At 43.8% G+C, this 7,389-nt stretch overlaps 1 long non-coding RNA gene across 1 annotated transcript; it reads right to left on the minus strand.

The window, feature by feature from the left end:
- Nucleotides 1-1,373: 1,373 nt before the first annotated feature.
- LOC135406704 (uncharacterized) lies at nt 1,374-5,783 on the minus strand. Its single transcript, XR_010426431.1, has 2 exons — nt 5,594-5,783; nt 1,374-4,090 (listed from the first exon to the last, which is right to left on the minus strand). It is a non-coding gene; the product is annotated as an uncharacterized LOC135406704 (long non-coding RNA).
- Nucleotides 5,784-7,389: the final 1,606 nt, after the last annotated feature.

The following is a 7,389-nucleotide window of genomic DNA, read 5'->3' on the forward strand; positions in this document are numbered from 1 at the left end:
CCTTCCCTTCCCTTCCCTTCCCTTCCCTTCCCTTCCCTTCCCTTCCCTTCCCTTCCCTTCCCTTCCCTTCCCTTCCCAAACCTTCCCTTCCCTTCCCTTCCCTTCCCTTCCCTTCCCTTCCCTTCCCTTCCCTTCCCTTCCCTTCCCTTCCCTTCCCTTCCCTTCCCTTCCCAAACCTTCCCTTCCCTTCCCTTCCCAAACCTTCCCAAACCTTCCCTTCCCTTCCCAAACCTTCCCAAACCTTCCCAAACCTTCCCTTCCCAAACCTTCCCTTCCCAAACCTTCCCTTCCCAAACCTTCCCAAACCTTCCCAAACCTTCCCAAACCTTCCCTTCCCTTCCCAAACCTTCCCAAACCTTCCCTTCCCTTCCCAAACCTTCCCAAACCTTCCCAAACCTTCCCTTCCCTTCCCAAACCTTCCCAAACCTTCCCTTCCCAAACCTTCCCTTCCCTTCCCAAACCTTCCCTTCCCAAACCTTCCCTTCCCTAACCTTCCCTTCCCTAACCTTCCCTTCCCTTCCCAAACCTTCCCAAACCTTCCCTTCCCAAACCTTCCCAAACCTTCCCAAACCTTCCTAAACCTTCCCTTCCCTTCCCTTCCCTTCCCTTCCCTAACCTTCCCTTCCCTAACCTTCCCTAACCTTCCCAAACCTTCCCTTCCCAAACCTTCCCTTCCCTTCCCTTCCCTTCCCAAACCTTCCCTTCCCAAACCTTCCCTTCCCAAACCTTCCCTTCCCAAACCTTCCCTTCCCAAACCTTCCCAAACTTTCCCTTCCCTCTGGCAATGGATTTGCCATATGTAGGATACAAGAAGTCCTGTCAGAGATGGACTAGTGAAGAAAAAGAAGAAAACGGCTCAAATGTTATAGAAACTGAAGTTTTTAAGGTGGTTTAAACAGGTTTTAAAATGCCTTTTGCTTTTTCCCCTTCCTCCCGACACCCCCTGTGAAGGACTTTTGTCTCCCACACAGGAGTGTCCTGGGAAGATGTCCTCAGGTGTTCCTCATTGGCCTCTGTTAACCCCTTCCTATTGGCTGTTAACTCTTTACCTCATTGGTTTTTCTGTATGACCCTGAACTTGTAATTGGTCCCCTTTTGACCCTCCTAAAAGCCTCATAAACCCCTACCCCTCAATAAACTTCCTCCTTCCTCCGTCCCTCCCTGGTGGTCTGTGTGAGCTCCTGACGGGGTTGCCAGGCCACGTGGCGGGGAGCAGGTGGGAAGAGCATCCACCTTCCAGGTAATGGGCTGGCACCCAGGGCCTGAAGGTTCCCCCTCCAACTAATCCACTGTAATTCCCAAACCTTCCCTTCCCTTCCCAAACCTTCCCGGGGAAGGGACGGGGAGGCTCAGAGACATAGCAACACGACCAATGTGATCAATGTCCAATTTATTATTTAAATCAGTTAACTTTTATACAGTTTAGTTTGCTCAGGGTACATGCTCATAATAAGATGGTTGGATAGCTCAGTCTGTGCACGTGTCTCATGTCCCCAGTTCATTGGACTTGATGTTCTGTCCACTGGATCTGAAATCATCCTTGGCATAGAAACCTCTTTCTAATTAATCTGCTTTTAGGGTTTCACTAAATTTGCAGGTGTTTCATTATCTTCAGTTTCTCAAGGTTTTCTTTCTATAAACATATTATGTTCTCAAACCTTATAACCAGACACACAGCTAACAAGTATAAGCATCACATATGCTCACACAGTCTATAAGTATAAACAATACACGCTTGTCACTTCCACGGCAAGCAAGGCCTACAGAGTGCAGGAAAAAATTGTTCACAGAAATCTGTGTCCCGGCGACAATTCCCCAGTCTGCTTTGAACAATTTTTTTTTACTGCATTCCTGCAACATTCTTCATCATACCTATAACATATTAACAAACACAATTACATATAATAATACCACTACCATTAACAAACTTAAAAACTTATCGATCTCAAAGTTTGTGCTCTTAACTCTGTGCTTAAAGGTGTTACTAAATATAGGACTTATTCTTGAAAGCTTTTATCCAATCTAAAAACACTTCTGCAAATGGAACTCCATTCAACTTAGGGTTATGTGTCTTCTGTTTTTATTCAAGGTGTTTGTGTCAAAGGTGTTTGTGTCTTTGTTCATATATTCACACACATACTTGCATACGCTTTCATTCATTCACTTTCACACGGTGGCCACCACCATCCAAACACATTTCACACAAACATACTTTTGAATTTCATGTCACTGTGTTTTATGAACTGAGAAACCATAATTATTCTCTAGTACCTTATAATGTCAAAGTTTCTCAACCAAACAGATAAAATTAACCAGACAGATAAACTTTCTTTTACCAATACCTAGTGAGTAATCTAAAGGTCATACAATACATTATACTTAAATTCTTACTCTCTATAACTTATATACCTCTTAACTTCTTATATACCTCTTAACTTCTAAAATTATGTGCCTTGAAAGTATTAAAAAAATTGTACTTTAATAATATTGAAGAGACTGTTAGCTACAACAACTTCTGGTGTCACAGTCTCCTGCAGGAACAACATCAACCTTGTTCTAAAGAACCAGCTTCTTACCAAGGCTTCATCCATCATGCAGATAACCAGAGAACACCTGTGTGCAAAAACTTAAGCACATAAAACACTTTTGCAGGTCAATAAAGGAGAACTGATATCCTTCTTTCCCCCTTTTTCTTTGTGCGAAAGTGTGTCAAAAAATTCTTGAATTATCAATATCTTTACTTAATACTTTTGTGCTAATAACAAAAATCTAAGAAAGGTTAGAGAAGATGGGTGCAAATCTGTCTTAGCAAAAAGAAGCAGCAGTTAGAGAAGTAACTTTTCTCTCCCTAGACTAAGTTAGACAAGAGAGTCCTAAATACTCTTTTCAGCCCATATTCTAAAATGCATGCAAAGCAAAGCAAAAGTCACTGGGAAAGGAGTGAAGAATCTTCAATACACATGCATTTGTGAATGTAAAATCAAAAAGAATACTGAGCATTATCTGCTTAAAATCTCTAGAATACAAATGAATCACACTAGCTAATAACTTAAAACTATAACAGAGAAAGAAATATTTTCTTTACAGATGAAGTGATCAAAGATTGCAAGAGCGAGAATTTTTCTCAGTATTTCATCAGTGCATTTTAAAGCAGCTTTCAATTAGGTTAAATAAAGAAAATAGAAGCTGATAAAGAAAGCTCAGTAAAAGTTTCTATTAGGATGTGATACACATGACCGGGTTAATAGGCAATTAGTGAGAGTTTTGTGCTGCTTAGTATGTTACTGTGAAAAGTCAGCACAAAAATAATGTTATAAAAGAGCGGGTCTATAACCTCTACTCCTTCTTATTGAAAAAGGACATATTTTGCATCAGTCATACTCAGTAACATTTGCTCTGGGCTGCAACAGCATTTGCAGCATTCAGGGAACATTTTTTTATGTCTAAACTCTCTCAATCAATAGTGCTGTAACTTAAGTCTCATCTAAGCCATAACAAGGTCCTAAGAAAGCTAAATTATATATGCAGCAAAAAGAGAAGAAATAAAAATTAGATCAGGTCTTTGATATTAAACTAGCCAATTGACAAGGAGCATAAAAACTAAGTTCTAATATTTCTTCTAGGGGTCCAAGAACTTCAAAGCTTTCTCAAATAGTTAAAGATCATTACAAACTAAAAAAATCTAAAATACTGCAGTGCAAGGAACAGTACAGACTCTTACAGACTTCAGTGTTTCCAGTTTATACAAGCATTCTTGCTACTAGAATCTCAGATAAAGTTTGAAGAGTTAAGAGAAAAAAAAGGTCTTTATTATTAAAGATAATACTTATTGTTAAAATGCTGTAACACAAATGTAGTATAACCTGATCTCAACCCATACTGGATAATTATAGATTTAATTTCTTTAGCATCTTCTAATTTAATGCATAATAACTTCTATTGTCTCCCGCATCTGTTATAACTGGGAATTTGTTAGTAGTTAACAACTAAACTTTTTATTATAGCATCTCACAGAATCTCTTTCCATCTCTACTCCAGACTTTTCACTTTCACCAGCCCCTGATCTTTCAAACAGCAGACTTACAGATCTCTCCAGCGCGGTTTCACCCTCCTCCCCCCTCCCTGAAATAGAGTTTGAGGAGGTGGTGGAAGCGACAGAAAAGGGCTTGGGGGAACCTGCCTGCATGGGGGTACAGGGAGCTGGCAAGAGGGCTTTTGTCGCTTTAACTTCTGCTCTGCCACAGACGTCTGCAAAACTTTTCTTGCAGCTGCACTCGGGTCTTTGAGTCTCTCTGTCTGTTCTCGTAGTTCGATGTCGAATCGGGAACGGGGGGGGCTGACGGCAGCAGCTTTAGACAGGGCGGAGCGGGAGCGGGCTGGTTCGTGGTTCCTTCCCCCCTCCCCGTTCCTTCTCACCGAGACTGTCCCTTGCCGGGTCGGGGTCGGCGTCGCGCGGTGATGACGTCGATCAGGCTGCGACGGTGGTCGGTCAGCGCGGGCTACGGCAGGGGCGGGGTCACGGCAGCGGCGGTCGCGTTCGTAGGCGGGCGAGCGGCGTCGGGAGCGGGGTTCGCAGTGGCTGTGCCGGCAGCGGCTGGCAGAGGGGTTCCCGGCAGCGGCTGGCAGAGGGGTTCGCAGTGGCTGTGCCGGCAGCGGCTGGCAGAGGGGTTCCCGGCAGCGGCTCCTGGCCAGGGTGGCGCCGGAGGGGCTCCGTCAGTTCGGGACTCTCGGCCGGGGCTCGGCGCGGGCGGGGGAGCAGCGGGGGGAGCGGCTCCACGCAGCAGCAGGACGGCGCCGGGCACGGCTTTAGGCGGCGGAGCGGCAGCAACTTTAGCAGCAGCAACTTTAGCAGCAGCGGCAGGAAAAGCGGCGGCGGGCGGGGTGGTGGAGAGCTCACCGCGAGGGAAGGCGCAGCTGGCAGTGGCCTCCCTGATGTCCTGCACTTTGGAATTCTCCGGGGCTAAGGATGAACTGCTGCTGGGGCCGCTGGCTGACGGTGGGGCAGAAGCCTGCACTTTGAAACTCGCCGGCAGCACGGTTGTTGACATAATGAATAAAAATTGATAAAATTACTCTCTTTGCTTTCAGTTTCGCTGCTTGCTAATGCAGCATAGGCCAAAGCTGTAACTTGCCTCTCAGTCTTCTTAGAAATTGCTCTGTTTCAGTCAGCAGCTGCCACAATGTAAAATAACGAGCTGCTTCGTCAAATCTTTTTGTGATTTTTTCCCTTTAATGTTCCTTAATAGCATCACAAATGGACACCGCAAAGGCAGCTTTAACGATGGGGATTAGTAACTTTTTAAGGGCTTTTTCGTCATAATTAGAATCTCTCTCAGAATAAAATAAAGGAGCGTTTGCACTGCCTCTTTCTGCAGACCCCGATTCTTCAGCCGACTCACCTGATCAGGGCAAGATTTCTTTTTCACCATGCGCATGGCTTCGTTCCGTAGCGCCGGGATTCACGCCACCTGTAAACGGCTGCTTCTCCCACGTCCTTCTATTCGCCTTACGTCCCTCAGAACTCGACGAAGAGGATGTCCCGTCCCTGTTTCGGGCACCAGATATCGATGGGGAGGCTCAGAGACATAGCAACACGACCAATGTGATCAAAGCAATGTCCAATTTATTATTTAAATCAGTTAACTTTTATACAGTTTAGTTTGCTCAGGGTACATGCTCATAAGATGGTTGGATAGCTCAGTCTGTGCACACGTCTCATGTCTCCAGTTCGTTGCACCTGATGTTCTGTCCACACGATCTGAAATCATCCTTGGCATAGAAACCTCTTTCTAATAGGGTTTTACTAAATTTGCAGATGTTTCATTATCTTCAGTTTCTCAAGGTTTTCTTTCTATAAACATATTATGTTCTCAAACCTTATAACCAGACACACAGCTAACAAGTATAAGCATCACATATGTTCACACAGTCTATAAGTATAAACAATACACGCTTGTCACTTCCACGGCAAGCAAGGCCTACAGAGTGCAGGAAAAAATTGTTCACAGAAATCTCTGTGTCCCTTCCCTTCCCTTCCCTTCCCAAACCTTCCCTTCCCTTCCCTTCCTAAACCTTCCCTTCCTAAACCTTCCCTTCCCAAACCTTCCCTTCCCAAACCTTCCCTTCCTAAACCTTCCCTTCCTAAACCTTCCCTTCCCAAACCTTCCCTTCCCAAACCTTCCCTTCCCAAACCTTCCCAAACCTTCCCAGACCTTCCCAAACCTTCCCTTCCCTTCCCAAACCTCCCGAAACCTTCCCTTCCCTTCCAAGTTTCCCAAACCTTTCCAAACCTTCCGTTCCCGTTTCCCTTTGCACTGGGGTGAAATTTAAAAAATAGAAAATTATAAAGTGGAAGGAAATGTCTAAATTAGATGCCTTCACGTGAGCAGTTTCAAATGGAAGACTTTACTTCGCAGCAGACAAGATATTCTAATTGCAATGCTCATCAGCTCTTCTCCCTACAGACTCACAAATACACAGTGACCTTCACGGGTTTCATTTTGCATAACTGGTTGTCCTTTGGGAAGAGCCTGGGCCAACTCTCGAGAAGTGAATGCACTCGAATTATTCATGTACTGGAACTACTTACTGCAATACCTAGAGCTGCTCGTAACTCTCGCCTCCAGTCGTCTTGGGTACACTTTAACATGACTGTATAGTACTTACCTGGATTTCCTGGTGCATGTAAGCACCACAAATGGTCTGTGAATACGTAAGATTTCAAGAGAACTTTTTTTTTCCCCCTCCCCTTTTTTCCTCCTTCTTCAGCTTTCTGGTTATTCACGAGTGATCCGAAGGTCCTCTTCTAGAAGTGAAGTACCACAGTTAAATCTTCCGCACAGCTCTAAAAACACTATCACTATAAAATTTCTCTCAGCGAGTCCTAGTTACTTGTGGGAAAAGGAAAACAGTGTTATGTCCCATAGTATAGTGAGCAAAACATATTTCATTTTGGAGTAGACCACTATAAAAGCAAATACTAAAAATTGCTATATTAGAACCTCAAGGTATTCACCAAAACATTTTTTGAGCTTATGTTTTAATGAAAATGGTTGTGTTTTTTCTTCCCTTTATAGAAGATACTTGTTTCCCAGGATGCCTTCCTGGGATGTGAGTGGAATTGAAAATTAGGCTTATTTACTTATTTATTCTGGCTAGATACATGACTGGCACTTGGTTGCACTGTTTTCTCTTATAGTCAGCAATCTTTCTTTCTCATTCTTCATTTGGCAGCAACTTAAACATATCAGTATTACCAACTGCAACCATATCCTAAAATAAGCCCACTGATGTGCAAGATATCTCCTAGTCTGCTTTTAATTCCGATTAAAGGTTTAGTAGAAACTCTTCCAGAAGGAAACCTAACCTCAAGAAAACTATTTTAATGCT

This window comes from Pseudopipra pipra, chromosome Z (genome assembly GCF_036250125.1).
Source record: "Pseudopipra pipra isolate bDixPip1 chromosome Z, bDixPip1.hap1, whole genome shotgun sequence".
Classification (NCBI taxonomy): domain Eukaryota; kingdom Metazoa; phylum Chordata; class Aves; order Passeriformes; family Pipridae; genus Pseudopipra; species Pseudopipra pipra.